We start from the raw sequence: 17540 nt of genomic DNA on the forward strand, positions 1-17540 counted from the left end.
AAAAACCCTTCACACGTGGGTGAAAGGTAAAAACATATGCACTTTTATAGTTTTAAACATAGGTAAATGGCACATGCTTACATGCATTTTCCAAATGCCTTTCAGGGTACCTTTAGAAACATAACAACTGCTTATGACAAAATAACTTATAAAATTAGATATCACAATTGCACAAAATATACTCAAAATCTTTTCATTCTGTCATTCCCACAAAAATCAACAAAATAGTAGACTTTGAACAGAGATAATATACATATAGAGAAAACAATAATCATCAGATTTACATTAAAAGTTAGTTTGCCCATGTTAACATTTTAAAAAATGTATTTAATATATTTTAAAATTTACTTGCATAACATCATTGTATTATAATGTAATTAATTTTAAGTTTTTATATTCAGACCAACCTTATAAAAATGATCTGTCAAATCAATGAAGCCATTCTGTCTCACTTCAAGTTTAAACTACTCTAAACATCATGCCAGTAGGTAAGCCTTTCTCTCCCTCCCTGTCTTGTCTTCCTCCTTCTCTAAAATGTCAAATGACTCCATAAGTTGCCCTAATGGGGTGAGAAGCAGAGTGTGAGTGAAATATCCACCATGTCACAGAGCCACAGCTGGCCGGCAAATTGAAACAGAGCATTTTTGTGTCGTTTGCCTCATATGTTGTCGCTGTTGTATTTGTGTGGGGGGTTGCACCCTTTTGCCTCGTGATTGCTTCTGCCCATCTTTGCTATACTTTCTCTCCTCTACTCGTCAGACGGGATGTCAGGTCATGCATTCAGCGCAGTACTCATCTACTCACGCAGCAGCTGTTTTCTTAGCGTTCAGACCACGGGTGTCAAACTCATTTTTCTCGCAGGCCGCATTGTAGTCATAGCTTCTTTCGGAGGGCCATTATGACCAAATAAATGTATGAGCACCTCATGTTATATACAGTAAAAGCTACAAAACAAACTGACAAACAACTTGTTTTCAAATCAGACGAGTAAAAACTGGTCAAATATTTAAAAAAAAAAAAAAAAGATATTATTAAAAGTGAAGACAATTTGCAATTCTAGTAATAACACACGAATTTGATGCACAATTTGTCTTCACGGGCCACATAGAATGATGTGGCGGGCCGTATCTGGCCCCTGGGCCTTGGGTTTGACACCTGTGGTTTAGACAAAGCAGCGGAGCAAGGTGCTATGGTGAAAACCTCAGTTCTATATTGGAGACTCCTCTGTTCTCCATTCGTTCACTGGGGTTTGATAAACCTTCTCGTGTGTTTGAGTCATTTATTCCTTCTGCCATTAGCTGGGGATGAATGTGAGGTCTGAGGTCTACTACACTCTCTTTTTAGGTCACTTCTTCAATTAATTACGATTTCTTTGCCGCTTCAATTTACAGTCAATGAATCCGTTTTTGAGCTTGCCTTTAAAGTGAGCTCTGGGACTCTTTTGTCACTTCTTGGCCTATTCCTTTTTTAATTCTCAGCACTCGTATTCATAGAGCCATTGTATCAGGAAAGAAGTTGAAGCCACAAACCATACTATTTGGGACTATGGGTGATATGCAGGACAAATGATGGAAAGAGGTGGTGGTGCATGACAGTGTGGAGATGATTATGTGAGCTATAACCCTCATGGCCATTGCAGTAAAATGATCCTGCCATTGTCATTGGAGGAAAAAGCAGGGCAGCTATTGGCCATGTTTCACCCTCTGTCGAGTTGACAAACTATCATTGACAATCTCTGGTAGTCATTGCACCCAGCGTCATTTGCATACTTTTCTCTTGCGTGACAGTATCGCAGGGTGCATGGCTGTTGGCCGGTGGCCATTTAACAAAAGGGCATCAGTGCAATTTATATGCCGAGATACATTATCTGTTCGAAAACACGCTATGCACTTATGGCCATAACAACAATGTTGAGGTCAAGGTGCTCAAGGATTTCCTGAAGATTTCTTCAAGATTAAATAGAATGAATTTATGTTGACTATACAGAACCATAAAACATAGTATTAAATATTTTTTCAGACACTCAGACTTTTTCTTGTAACTTAGAGAGTGCAATCTCCACCCAGACAGCTCTATTTCCCAATAGTACCATAATCCTCTGAAAGCAGGGAATTGCTGCAGGGCAATGTTGTTTCTGCATAATCTTGCAAAACGACCGACAAAACAAAAACATAACCTGGCAGAGGAATAAAAATAATAATAATAATAAAAAAAAAAATTCTGCGCATTTATAACGAGACCTGAACCGAATTGAGGTCCATTAGTCAGCTGTGCAGTGCATTTGCAGCGTGTAAGCTCTATTATAATGTTCCCAAGTGGGAAAGTAAAAACCCAGGCACAGATGTTGGCGCTGCTCTTCAGATCCAAGGGCAATGGGGTCCTCGCGGTTTTCACCCTGAGCGGGAACACTGATGGCTTCGGGGTGGGAGGACAGGAGAGAGGTTGGGAGGCTTAGAGGATGATGAGGAATGAAAAAATGGTGAATTGGACCGAGAAAAGAGGGCTAGGGTTAGAAAGACATGAAAGGAGGAGAAACGTGAAGATGGTTGGCCTGACGAGATAATGAAAAGGAAATGAGGTTACAGGCCATCCGCATAAGTGTATGGATGCTTTATATATGCATCATTGGCTTGACTCCTTCCTCTATAGTTCTTCCATGTCATTACTCATCAGTCTTTTAGAAATAGAGTGGTGAACGTATATTGGTAATCACAACCACGCCATCACATTAAAGGCTTGTTTGGGCAACAGCAGATCACAAATGGCCTACTCATCTGCTATAAATCTTGCTTTTGCAGTCTAGGTACTTGTTAGCAGTGCAGATTAATGTTCAATCACACTTTTGTACTCCTAATTTTCTTAAGTACAATATTTATGTTCGCAAACTCTGGAATTACATCCTCCCGTAGGGCTGTTTGTAATGTTTATTGTGATGCTAAATCATCCTCATTAGTGTGACTCACATTTGTTCCACTGCCTTGTAAAAGAACTGATTCCTTAATGTTCAGCTTGATGTAGCAGTGTTTTTTTTTTTTTTTTTTTTTTTTTAAGGTGCCTTTACTGAACAATTTTTTTCCGGTAACATTTTTTTTTTCCCGTATTGATTAGCAGAGATTGTGCAAACATGTACACGTATGCTCAAATACGGGGCGACAAGTGCCATATGCACGGTGGCACTGCTGCCTCACTACAACACGGTTTGGTGGAATCAGCCTTCAAATCTCTTGGGCATTTCTGTGGGAAGTTTGCATGGTCTCTCTTATTTTGCTTGGTTGAGTTTCCTCTAGATACTCTGCCTTCTCCCACTGTTCAAAAACATGTTTATCAAATTCGCTGAAGATGGTAATCATATTTATTGGGGCCCCTTTAAGGTATAAACTACCACAGACTCAACAGGTTTGTCAAGACCAGTAAAATTCATTTCACCCTCCCCTTTGACTGATGATTTTACTACAATTGGAGCCATTAACACCTCACATTTTTACAACCACACAAAGCTAAAATATTTGAGATGGATAGAATTGCAAGTGACTTCCTGCTTTTGTTAATCATGTTGCTTTTAAGGGATTAGAGCAGGCGACAGCTCAGTGGAACAATGTCATTTTCGCTAGTGCGCTGAAAATGTATGCTCATCAGTATTGAGAATATAAACGACCAAGGAGGATTATAGCCGTAAAAAATGAACATTTCATTATCATAGTGCGGTTAAGCATTAATATTTAAATTTCAGGCTGCACGGAGAACAACTGGTTAGCACTTCAACCGCGGCGTTCTAAGGTCAGCGCTTCAAATCCTGTTCCAGCCTCTTTTTGGACCTTTGCATATTCTTCCAGGGCTTGTGTGACTTTTCTCCAGGTACTTCTTTCCACATTCCAAATACATGCATGTTAGATTCAGTGTATACTTATCCGAAGTCATCTGGTAGCGGCTTGAACTCAACTGCAAATATAAGTGGTATAGAAATGGATGGGAGGAATTACATTGACTTTTTAAAAACCCATGAGGTTGTCATGGGTTTAATTGCATTTCAAAGGATGTGTCCGTATAATTACTTGAATTATTGTGCCGTGTTGAAAATATACTACAAAATAATACTTAACAAGTAGTGAACAATACATTTATTTGGTTCACTTGGACAGCCTAATGGGATCAATAAATCAATTTTTCTTCTTCTGTGTGGCTAAAAAAAAACACCCTTAATTATAATGTGGTCCACTTACAAAAACCACAACCCAAGAACATAAACACACACACACACGCACATTCACGTGTGGGTGCACATCACACAGGGGATGCCCACAGCGTCTCCAGCCTGCTGGTAAACAACTCCGTGACCTTTTTCCATTTGTCCATCCACTGTGGGACGTACCAGCTCACATTAACAGTATGCATGATTGCGTCACGTGCCGGCTCACACACATACAAATGCACTCCAAATGTGCTTTCTTTGCACTTGTTTCCTTTTAGAAACACAACGCCGAGAAGGAGAGGTTGAGCAGGAAAGAGTAGACTTTTCTCCTCCCACACTGGTGCATAAAAACGAGCTCTCCTCTTCTCATCTTCTGTGCTATATCATTGCAGCCTTTATGGACCTCAAGCTCCCAGTGTGAATTATTAACTACCACGCTACAAGCCCAGACAAGCGACTTGAGAATCTCTCACTCCATTTAAAAGAAGAGAGCTTCACTTTGTTTTTAGCTGCCTCCCACTTTCCATTCAGTCATGGAAGCACTTGTGGAAAATGTGCTGGTTGTGTTCATGTGTTTGGGGAGTTTGTTACAGGCGGCTGAAGATGGAATAGCTATAAATCTCTTTGGATATATTAGTGAATAGTTTGTTGACATTATTTCGACTATTGAACATAACTTACAGTTTGTAGAGTGAAAGTTTTATAAAGAAAGATTAGGTGACTAATTTCACTTTGGCAGCTTCATATTTGTAATATTATTTGCCTATCACTGTAGGGATTATTGTTTTCCTGTTATGTGACTTTAAAGGATCAGTTTCTGATTTCATTGAGCTTGGTCACACACAGACTCTCTGCCTGAGGGCGAACGGGTCCAATGGTATGTGATCTTTTTGACCGCTTGCTGTGGTGATATTTTAGACTCTTGCTGAGCCCTGACCGGGACCAACGGCCACAGAAAGTCGAGAGCATCACTAAATGGCCAGCCACCAGCCGACATGATATAAAGACAGACATTATATATGCTTTTTTTATTGATAGTGGTTTTCATCAAATATTCTATGAGCAAAGTGGTTGTCAACAAGTGCTAGGCTTTATTACATTACTCTGTTTTGGGTGCTGTGTGCTTTTCTGTTCACAATTTTTCTTCCAAGTCACAAAAAGATAGCAGAATCCCAGATGACCAGTCAGTCCGGTTATTATCTATGGATTTACTGGCAGTCACGAAGAGAATGTTTTTTAGAGCGGAAGTCAGTGGGTCATGGGATTATTATAGATCTCCAGCTCCATTCATCATATCATTTCAAGAGTGTGTTATTTGACTCTTGGCCTGCTCGATGATCACATGTGCGACAGAGAGTGGCAGATATTGACATTGTTCATTTACTACTTCATTGCAAGATGTCAGGGCATTTAAATTGCAAAATAGAAGTTAAGGTTCAGAGCACTAAAGCTAGTACTAGGCGCAAAAATATGCTAACAAATGCCAAACACAATTTTCCAAGATTTTCTAAAATATAAATTATCTAAGGTATTGAGACATCGTTACCTTTCCTTACATCACCTTAAAATGAGTGTCATCACAAATAACAAGCATAATCTCTTTATTCTGATAAATTTGATATCTCTCTGTTTTGAGATACTTGTCTTAGATAAAGAATTCTAACCATAAACACTTGAACATTTCTAATATATTTTTATTTTAGAAAGAATGACACAAAGTGATTGGGCACTTGGTGACAGTAACCGACTCAAGACTTTCATCCTTTTTCCTCTCATCCCTCATGGTGGTGTGTCCTCTGCTTACCTCCTGATGTAGCATGTTTGCCACGCAGCAATGTGTTCCTTGTTTGGAAACTTGCGTGTTAATTAGAGAGAACAGTTGGCCTTTCCCCAAAGCAGCTCTTTCCATCCATATGTTGATGCTGCTTAAAACATTGCTGTATTATATACACTGAACAATAACTGGGGGTTAATTGTCATTGAATACACACCCCACTCCCCTTTTTGTCGGCACATTATTGGTTTAGTAGACAAGGAGTTTTGAGTCAGAAAAGTATGAGGCAAGGAAAAAAGAGAAAACTCACTGAAGAAAGACATGAAGAGTGGTATTAAAACAAAAAAGTGAGAACGGTATACTGTAAGCACAATTTCTTTGACTACCCAGATCATCTAATTGGATTCATGTATTCATTTGTTCATTTTCTGCCACCTATCCTTATTCGGGATCACTGAATGTAAATAGATAGTGGTTAACAGACGAGCAAGCCAGTCAACAATTTTGACACAATATAGTTTAAAGCTATAGCTACATTTTGTAGCATGGGAAAAAAAAAACTTCTACAATATAAATAAATACACAATTATGCAAGTATGTATGTCATGAAAAAAATCCCAAAACATCTCTATTTTGGTTGTAGTCTAACCAAGCTTCAATATATGTCAGTGCCACCCTAAGTTTTATTTATCACAACAAAACATTTCCTCCCATCCAAGTCTCTGTGTATGGTGTTGCGTTACAATGTAATTTTTGCTATTCTGATGCTCACTGCACATAAATCAGCGCAGTCAATCTTTCATAGTAGAGTAGGTGAGGAGGAGCTGCTTCTTCCTGCTGATTGTGCATGTATAGATAAGACAAGGATCAAATGTTTCCGCTCCCTAGCTTCCTCCAAGAATTTTTTATGTTCTATTATTCTTAATCCATTAAGAAAGAGAATTGTGGATGCAAGGTATGATCATTTTTTAACCCAACCTCATGTAACAGAGTAGCACACATTTAAAGAGTTTTTAAATATGATCTTTCCAATCAGATAGATGGACAAGACAAATGAATAGCTTTTTCAAGCACAATAATATTATCCATACCCCCTGGATATTTTCAGGCTTGTCTACATTAATCAGTTTGCATCACTGTTTCTCTTTTTAACAGAAAGTTTAAGGCATGTAAACCATGTAGTATATTTATTTTTGAGAATTTTTGGCTTTGGTAATATCAATAAATATATTGAGACTCGGCTAATCTGTGTTGCGTTAAATCCAAGGAGGCTTTTGACAGGATGCTAATCCATTTCAGACAATATGACAGGCTGCTTTACAGTAGCAGACCAATGCGTGTGGTTAACCTCAGATGTGGTCAAATATTATGCATGTTTCTCCACCTCTAAGAGACTGACAGATTTGACAAAGTCTGCCATTTTTAACCTCCAGTTAGCACACTTTAGCCACAGTCTTTCTCACCCTGTCGACACACCAGTTGCATGTATGCCTATGGCATGGGAGAGCACGGCTAAACCTGCTCAGAAGCCAACCGGGTGAGAGAAATCATCATTCTGCCTGAATTATACCTTGCTGACATGTTTAGAGGGGACGCTCTGATGAACCGTGAGGACAGCTGGCTTGAGCACACCAGGCTGCCCAGGTTAAATAGGAAAGGTGCAAAAAGACCTCAAGCAAGACACAGATGCACACCAGCAACTGGCCAACGAATCACATCAAAGGCCACAAGGATGATCATGAGATTTAATTCTTATTGTCGATAGTTCCAAGTACATAAATTAACATTTGGTTGTGCAATACTCACAATGGAATTCATCATACTCATCCGGTGTACATCAAAGCTTTATATTTGGTCTTGTGCACAAATATTCGTATGCAACTGTGGCTAAAACCAAATCATGGCGGAGTTTTTACTTTCTGGACATGGACCTTGACACCTCGATCCATTACAGAAGCCTGGCTTTTCTGTGGACAGATTTATGAGACTCTTTTGTGAATTAGTATACCTGATCACCTCTTCTTCACCCTATTACATGATCCCTTTTCATCCTAAAGTTCATTGGTGTGTATTCTGTTACCCAGTAATGAGGTTGTAAAGGACAGACAAATATATGAGCAATGAGAATGTAATGAGATTTGTATAGCCCTCATATTTAGAGTTGAACGGTCGCACTTTCTTTTCTGTCCCTATGGAAGGGAAATTTTGATCATCAAATCAGGGCAATGAGGAGGAACAACACTTCTAGATGATTAAATACCTGAAAATGTCATTAAAACGTTCTAGCATGCAGGTAACCTCATTACCACTTTAATTGTACAACTTTAGGTAAATGTGTTTAAAATTAAAATTAGTCCATTATGAAAGTAGTGATCTAATACAGGCATGGCATATGATTGCAAAGGGCTCCAAACATTTTAGGGCTCCTGCAAAAAGTAGCTGCTAAACTTTCAGCCCAAAAGTTAAGTGTTTTTTTTTTTTTTCATTTTTCTTCAGGAGCTTCTTAATAGTTTTGAAAAATACATTTTGAACTTACCTGGCCTCTGAGAATGTGAGATAGAGAAAGACAAGGAAGGAGCTTTTTTTTTTACTTCCTTTTAACGTCATGAGAAATGAAAAATACCAGACATTACCCCTCTGCATTTCAATTTCAGTAAAGGCTTGACACTTTTCTGACAAAAGAGTTAGTTTAATGGCTTGAGTACAGATTGTGCTTCAATGGGATAAAATAGCTTGGCTAGAGCAACGGTTAAAAAAAAGAGGACTTTGAAATTGGTGACATACTAAATGGATACATTGAGAAGACTGCAGTCTGCAACTTGTCTGTTGTCCCACCATGGAGAAATGTCTGTTTCGTTTAAAGCTGAGGCAGACTGTGAAGTCAGTAGGGAACCTTGATAAGCTGTGAAAGTGCTCTGAATATGAATGTGGTTTATCTTACACCGCTGGCACCTTTGGAATGGTTCAGCTTTATGATCTCCATTTGTTTGGACTGTAAATCAGCTATAGCTCATTATTTAAGAAAGATGGATCTCAAATAGAATGCTGCACAATTAGCAACAACACCTGTCCTGCTTTATTCACTTCAAACCAGCTGTCCACAATGAAATGCCAGGATGTGACTCACTGTCTTGGCAGAAGTCATATGGTGGTGTATTGTTTTTACGTAAATCTCTTTGCGCAGACGGCAACCAATAAAATCCTATTGTAGTCCATGGTAAACACATTAAATGGTGTTTGTCAACTAAATATACACACACAAGCTCTAAATATGACACAGCATGAGAGGACAAGATAAACTTCCCATGAGAAAATTCCAGTGACTTTATTGTAATTAGAGACAGTACCTGCACAATATAATGGAATCCAATACTTCAGCGTTTGCAAAAAGAAATACAGTATGCTAATTTCTTATTGACATTGATAGCCCATCGCATTGCACGGAGGGAATCCTTCCCGAGTTTAACGTTTTGAATCGCTCTCATGTTGCTGGAAACATGATGTAGTATGGTAACCCAAGGAGTCCAAACATCTCACTGTTGGATGTTCGGACACCAAGCTAAGCTACAGGTCCACATGTTTGTTCGACATAAATAATTGATCAGACGTGATATCACTGCGGTAAATTTTGATAGAACAATACGTTTGCTCGAACTGCACGGCATCGTGTTTTGATAATTTGGCTAATTAAGGTATTCTGCTGGAGCGTTAGATTATGCAGGAACGCTTAATGGTCCGGCTGATGATTGTCTTCAGTGAGTTAGATGTTTTAATGACCACTCAATCAATCACAACAACTACCCATCATTGCGACGTGTGAATATTATCACGAGTGTAAAAGAAGGTTGTGAAAAGGTAATTGGGTAATGATGGAAATTCGTGTCATGTCTTCGAAAGAAATAAAACCAAAATAATATTTTTTCTGTCCTCATGTATGTACAGTGATTGATTCCTTCTCTGTTCATCTTGTGAGGTTCTCAGCCATTACGTTCCATTGATTTCCATACCCATTCCACTCCAATTTCCCAATCCAAAATACCATTTCTCCCAATGCAGCTATACAGTAGCTTCCATTTGTAGCCTAGATCTTGAGGGTTAATCTTTCTTTTTGCCCTATTGGCTGACAGATGAATTTACCTGATTAAAATGTAAGAGGTGGTAAGGCATTCCCTGACCGAAGACTGCAATTACAGAAGAGTCAGATGGAGGCTAAAAGTCAGGAGTGACATTGTGACAGTGTTTGTTTTAAATAGTCAGTGACTCATTGCACTTCTGCATGCACCTCACATCGCCGCAGACCCCAGCAAGCCGGCTGCCGTGATTTAATCTCATCCTTGCTTGCCTGTGAGGGATTAAACCCTTAATCCACCAGAGTGAGGCCTGCTTGTGCAGACCAGGCTGCAGTTTTCTTTTGTTTGTTGCTGTGTTCTCTACTGTGTGTGTATAGTGTGTCGCATTGTGCGCTGCATGAGTTAATAATAAAACCTTTTAGGAGGAAAACACATTGCATAGTGGAGAGGGTAGAAAACATTTTCCTGTTGAAATTTCAGAATGCCACACATGTGCCAAATACACTTTGTGTATGACCTGATAAAATGATAGAGCACACTGAATTAATACATGGAATTAAGTGTTATTATCACATAAAGGCAAACTGCAGGACAGCTAATACATTCAACTTCAACTGAGGAATTGTCTTCTTTGAGCAAAAAAAGGAAAAAGCAGTCGGAAAACTGATAGCCCAGCATGTGTGATCAGTGTCATGTTACATATACAAGGTAGCCGCAGGCACATGCTGCACTGTAGGTTAATGAATAGTGATGGAGGGATTCGATGAGTTCAACATGACCAGTACACAAATGCACACACATATACATGCGTTCAATTTGAGTCCACTCCTGCTAATGTGCTGTTCACTCTATTAGCATCCATACACTCCTGGACAAACAAGTGTTTCCTTGTAAGAGTTGTTCCCTTAGCCATAGGCGACCAAATGATGAACCTCTCAAGGACAACGTGGGTGTGTTAGGTCACACTGTTAAGCTGTTTTCTGAGTATAATGACAGAAGTTTTCTGACTGTTAACTTTTGTGTCGCACTGCAGTGTCGTCGGTGGGTCAGCGGACTACCACTTATTGTTGAAGGTGAAAATACAGTACATGTCATGCGGCACGAGTAGGCATGTTCAATTAGGGCAGGGGTGTTAAACTCATTTTTGTTTTGTTAAATTGTATTCATAGTTTCCTTCGGAGGGCCATTATGACTGTCAACCCAAATAAATATATTAACGCCTCATATTATGTACAGCAGCGGTCCCCAACCATCGGGCCGTGGACCAGTACCGGTCCGTGGGTCATTTGGTACCAGGCCGCACAGGAAAAAAAAAAAAATGTATCGACAATCAATTAATTCAGGTCAAGACACTCGTCCCGGTCACATAACATGTTTCCCCAGTTGAGCCTGCAAAGCTAGCAAAAATAAGTAAGAATTCATTGCTGACTTTTAACAGTGAAATTGCATGTACAGGGTGTTAAAGGGAAAAAAAGGTTCATTGAGTTGAATCGTTGTATAGTGCCTTTAATGTCCAATTTAAAATAATTTGTTTCATGTAATCTTTTCTACCAAGTTTAAGAATGACATTCACAAGCAATGAAAGGGTCCTTTGTGTGTAGAATTTACAAGAAATATAGAATATACTTGAACATATCGTCAAACAAAAGTCTGCAGTGTGCATTTCTGAAGACATTTAATGAAAATAATCCAAATAAAGGGCTGATGTGGCACTACGTAGAAATTCAAAAGGAAGCAACACGTAAAAAGTGCACGGAATCGTCCGTGAATCCATTATGCTGATTGTATAACAGAGTGAAGATGGGCTTGTCTTTTGAGATAAGGGAAAATTCACACCAGGTGATTTGTGCTGGCTTTAAGCAGACGAAACACCGAAAAGTCACTTTGTCTAGTATGAGCTTTAGCCAGTGATTAGTGCCGAAGCGTGTAATACATTTCCCTGGCCCCACCCTGTGGCACAATTACTCATGTGTGAGCGCACTCACACGAGCTCCCCATCCTAGACATCTTGAAAAATCAATGCAGTTAATATCTACCTTGCATAATCGAAATACCCCCAAATATTCCAGATCCACTGCTCGACTTAAAAATAATAACCACGCGCTGCCCCCTGAGCCTCCTAATAAAAACTGCTTTCTTGATCAAAAAATCTCATTTAAAAATAGTACAGAAATGCTGAACAACAAAACATTTAATGCAAGAACTCACTTTGTGCACGTTTCCATAAAAATCAACTTACTCAAAGATTTAAACTTATTCCACCATGGGCTTTTCTTCCCAAACAAATAGGCTGGCTCACTCAACTAAGTGAACAGCATGGTAAAATTGTTCCCGGATCCGTTTCCTCGGTGAGTCCATCTCAAACGACTGTTGTCCAATTTAGCAACTGCATGTGTTTGTAACAGCGTTGGCTACATCAACCATGTTTTTGGTGGATGCAAATTTACTAAATCCTCATACTCCTCAAACAAACCATCAGCACAATGGTGGTCACTGTTGTTCGTTCATTTTTGAGATTGTATAAGTCTACAGAACAAGTAGCTGTGTCAAGGTGTCTTTTTTAACATTAAGAAATAAAGAGCAAAAATAAGGACTATAAAAGCAATGACAGCATTTTGTTGTTGTTTATTTTTAAGAAACAATGCAAATAAATGTCAGGATTTTCCAAGGTTGAGGACCCAAGTTCAGGAAAGCACATGGGCAAGACCAGGGAGCAAAAGTGTCAATATTTATTGAAAAGGACAAAGCAAGTATGAGAATTTATTGAAAGATGAACAAAAGTTCAAAAACAAGCATCAAAATAACAAACAAATACTCGGACAAGACTTGAGCACCTGACTACTGACAGGGGCCGATGCGGCAAACGCAATGAACCAACAAAGATAGCAAGAAACCACAGAACTAAAAGCTGTACACACAGTCTGACAAGACCAAATTGGATGCTGAGAAACACTTGGACAAAACACGAGGGGCTGAGAGAGCTGACTGGAAGACACAAGGGGATCGGGCCGGGCTGACCAGCCCATGAGGAACCAAAAAACCCCAAAGACAACAGGACAAGATAAAAGCATGAAGCAAAACCAACTACATATATAACAACAAAAACACAGATCACAAATCTAATCATGTCCCATGTCCACAATGAGATGTGGGAATTTCATTTTGTGGAGTATCAAGCCTAAAAGGCTGAGAAATGTTTAAACTGCATGAATTCTTACTGTAGGCTAAATGTAAAATAAAAACATGTTAATGCTGTACACACTGTAGGAAAACCTCAATAGTACTACAATACTTCTCTTACAATATTTAAAACGGGAATTTCATGTACCTTTTTTTTTAATGTATTGTTGTTTATACTAGAGTTCATTTGACAAACCTTACACTTATTTTGGTGGGTGATTGGCATTCCAGACAAATAACTTTATCAGCACTTATACGACGAATGTTGTTGTTGATGATGATTTCTTCAATGGCTTTTAAGTAACTACCAGGAAAGACAGAGTGCAATGAAGACTGAATGTCCTTAAATTTCAAAGACAAAGGGAAGAGCTTGTCTGCGTGCATATTTTTTTGCGTGTCTGTCTGTACACTTCAGATATGCACTTTAGGAACGATGTGGATTCTGGCCACCTTTGTGCAAACTTTAACTTTTGACGCTCCTGCTCCTCCTCCTCCGCCTCCTCCTGCTCTTCTTCACCCCCCTCTTTCTTCTCCTCCTGCTGCTGCAGCAACACGAACCGAGCTGAAACGGGATACTGTGAGCTCCCCGAGCTCGTGGGCGCATCCTGCCGCGGTGTGCTTCCATAGTCAGTGCGCCATGCGCCGATAGTGGACAGGTGTATCCATCTGCGGTACTACGAAGCTGCCACTCGCACGCTCTCGCTTTTGGCGTTAAGCAACCGATTATCCCACACCGAGCAGGTTCAATCGCATGAAGAGGAGTTCGAAGCCCGGGACGGTAAGTTAGGTTGATGTTCGCAATAGCGCCAGTCATCGCAGTGCAAGTTGAGATGTGTTCTCTGTACTTCGATGCAAAGCTGTCTTGTTGTGCTTCTTCTAGCGCATTAAAATCTATCGCACGTTCATTGAATTATTTCTGCAAAATTACTCATCTTTATAAGCGTCATTTAACTTATTCGCTCTTCCCGATTCCCGTGAAATACTGGCGCGCAATTGTTTGCTTGCGCACGAAATGCGGGATACAATTTCATTGTCACTTTTCTAAAAAAAAAAGATCAGATTTACGATCAATAACATTTTATTGACATTTGACCATATACTAGCAATTCTTTACTTGGATGTTAATAATTTTTCACATCACACAGTTTTCATACAACAAATTCTCCATTGCAAGTATGTTTTAAAATTGCATTTCAAGCAGGATGTGATGGTTTCAGAAGGATAAGGTGGCCACTACAAGATAGCAACATCTGCTATCCAAAGTTGAATACATTCACCCCAAGGTGGTTCTTCAACTTTGTTCAAAGCAAATTTCCTCATGCCATCATTTCCTTTTAAATGCAAAGTTGTATTGAGCAGCTGAGGCAGAGATGCATGTACATCTTTCCCATGGTCTGCATCCATTTCTGGTCCTCTATTCTCATTGGTTGTTAACACGCCAAAGAAAAGGTAAATAGACTTGTGAAGCTAATTCTTTAGATTCTCACTAAGACGAAGTCTTCTGAGATGTGTCAAAGATTAATGAGACTTTTTTCAATCTTTTTACCCCATTGCTGAATTTTTCACTAGCGTGGTCTGAGCTCAATGATTCCACATTATCATATATTGATAAATGGGTCTCTTGATGCATTTAGTGTTTTCCATGAGGCTTTAATGTGTTTAGAATTGGTTGAACTTTTTCTAAGTTTGATGTAGACCAATCAAAGCTGTTCATGCCAGTGTGCTACCAAAACCACCATCATCAATTAACCTCCCTCATGAAAATATCCACAGGGAATTCAAATTGATGTTGAAATAGTTGATCACGCTTTCCGCTCTCTGTGATGTGGTGATGAAATGCCAACATTGTGACAGGCATGATTTATTGCTTTCACCAAATGTGAGTCGCTCTCCTGGTTCAGAATGAGCATTGCATATTGCCTGTCCAAGTTATTCACTGTAGATGTAATCTGCAGATTGTACTCTATACAACTGGTTAAGTATGCAGGTTGGCCTTGTATGACAAATTCCAGTGGGTCAATTATAAATAACTGCATGCTGTTGGAAATGTGTATGTTGACGGTATATGGCACCTGGGCTGCCAGGAGATCATAAAATTTACTGACTGTTCTTAAAACTGTTAAAAATATTCAGCAGAAACTATTTTATTTCAATTCTGTCACTGGATCATTGCTACCTTTTCAATGTGGTCTTCATTCTTTAGGAGGAAATGTCAGAAATGTTCTTTATCATATGTTCTATCCATCCATATGATTGGTCGTTATCTGAGCCCTGAGCAACTGGGATGTCATTTTCAGTCGACAATAAGTGGCAAAATGGCTGCCCCCAAAAAGGATGAAAATGGATGGATTTTGCTGCATAATTCATATTGCACAAACATGATATTCATCAGAATACCGTGTTTACACTGGTGCATCATAGAACATTATGTAAAGACCATTTTTGAGTTTCTTCCTCTTTAATAATGTACAGCTTTGATCACTGATGTCTATCGCCGATGCTTCAATGGGTGAACGTGACCTTTTCATCTAGAAATAGATTTGGGATTATTATACTGTATGAAGATAAGTAAAGTGAGCATGTTACAGCATCATCAATTCTTTGAAGTTGACAAGGGTAAAATTATTATTTTGTCTTGCTTATTGAATGATAATGATTGCAAAATTCATGTTTTGGCATGTCAGCCTAGAAAAATATGTCTATTCACAAGGGGTATTCAATAGCCACTTTGATTTGCGGCTAGCTACAGACATAGTTGAAACTATAATGAGAAAATGGAGTTGATAACTATTAGGGCCTTGATACAGGGCAAGCCATTCTGGGCAACAGCAATCACTGTGTGTGCCAATAAGTTTCAGGGCAATCGTACTGCCAAGAAACACATTTTGAGCCTCCATCGACTTCTCTCTGGGTGTGAATTACACTATTAAACCTGAATGTTCTCTTTTCCTCCTGTTCCTTAGTTTTAAATAGTACTCATAATGATTAAACCAATGTTCTTTATGGTCTCACTCAAGTCCAGTATTGACAAGATTGATTTTATTTTTATTATACCAAGTAAATTCAGTCGTGTGTCTAACATACAGCACATACTTAAAAATAACCCTGCAGACATTTTTGCTCTCTTTGACATGTTTTTTTTCTTTGACCCACCCAAACTGTAAGTCACCTACAAGTTTTGTTTTCAATTACCGCCACCAAATATTCCCAAAGATAAAGGACTATTGTTTTGATTGTCATAGTTAAACAAGATTTATGCAAATAATAAGCAATTTCCATGAAACTTGGTCAAGGTTTGGCACGTGCCGAGCATGAACGATCACATGTTGGTGCAAAACCAGAAAATATTGATTGATTGACAATCGATTGAGTCACCACTGTAAATGGTTTAATCCCATCTGTGACATCTTAATGTATTTTTTTTTTAAAGTGACTTGACTAAGAACAGTGACTAAACCTTTCTATCCAGGCTGCAAATGAATAGTGTTGCTAAACTTGTCACAACTTTGAAAAATTCAGAAGGGGCTTTCTCACAGGCACATTTTAAGAAATTTGTTAGTTCTTAATGTTCCCCCAACAGTATTTAAAATTGCTCTACTAAATACTGTTATATTTTGTTGGTGAAATAATTTGTTGAATTGATGAGATTTTTTTTTTTATTCTGCTCATAAATCCTAATTGTAAGCATGATTTAGTTGCTTTTCATATTGCCATTAAAAGTCCTAGCATTGCCTTTGCCCATTTAATAATATATATTATTGTATTATTTGGACATAAAAGTGTTTGACACAGAGTAACAGTTAAAAAGTTGTTAAAGATGTTAACAATTAAAATATTATGAGTCAGTTATAACTGTCAAATAAAAGAATGGCAATTCATTTGTTGTTGCGTGGTATTAAGTATTTTGTGGTATTTGTTTTTTTTTGCTCTGAAAAAAAATGTATGCATGCGTTAGATTTTATAATTAAATATCAAAATATCAATATGTAATCCGACTCAGCCATCTTGGCTCCTCATTGACATTTGTATCTGTCCTTGTCTCTCTCTCTTTCTCTCTCCCAGATCTCGAATGATGCCACCACAGGCCCTCACTAATTCTGCCTGGGCCTCAGAGGATCACCATCTCTCCCTGGACACATCAGTACCACATTTGGCTCCTTGACGTATCCCTCTCATTCTCCACACTTGTCAGCCACTGATCCATCTAAATGCGCTCTTGCTTCACTCAAAGATTACCCACTGATTTGCTGGTGGCTGCTGTTAAAGCAGGCAAGTCCATTTTATCCTCTGGTGGCAACATCAAAGTCACCCAAATGTGACAGCAGGT

The 17540-nt window shown here is 38.8% G+C and overlaps 1 protein-coding gene across 1 annotated transcript in view; it reads left to right on the forward strand.

Moving 5' to 3' along the window:
* si:dkey-246g23.2 (solute carrier family 66 member 2) overlaps positions 1-17412 on the forward strand; it is a 45221-nt gene extending 27809 nt beyond the window's left edge. Inside the window, exon 6 of the mRNA XM_049722771.2 lies at positions 17276-17412. The gene's annotated coding sequence lies outside the window, so the exon portion shown is untranslated. The remainder of the gene's footprint in view (positions 1-17275) is intronic.
* The last annotated feature ends 128 nt before the right edge of the window (positions 17413-17540 follow it).

This window comes from Syngnathus scovelli, chromosome 6 (genome assembly GCF_024217435.2).
Source record: "Syngnathus scovelli strain Florida chromosome 6, RoL_Ssco_1.2, whole genome shotgun sequence".
Lineage (NCBI taxonomy): Eukaryota > Metazoa > Chordata > Actinopteri > Syngnathiformes > Syngnathidae > Syngnathus > Syngnathus scovelli.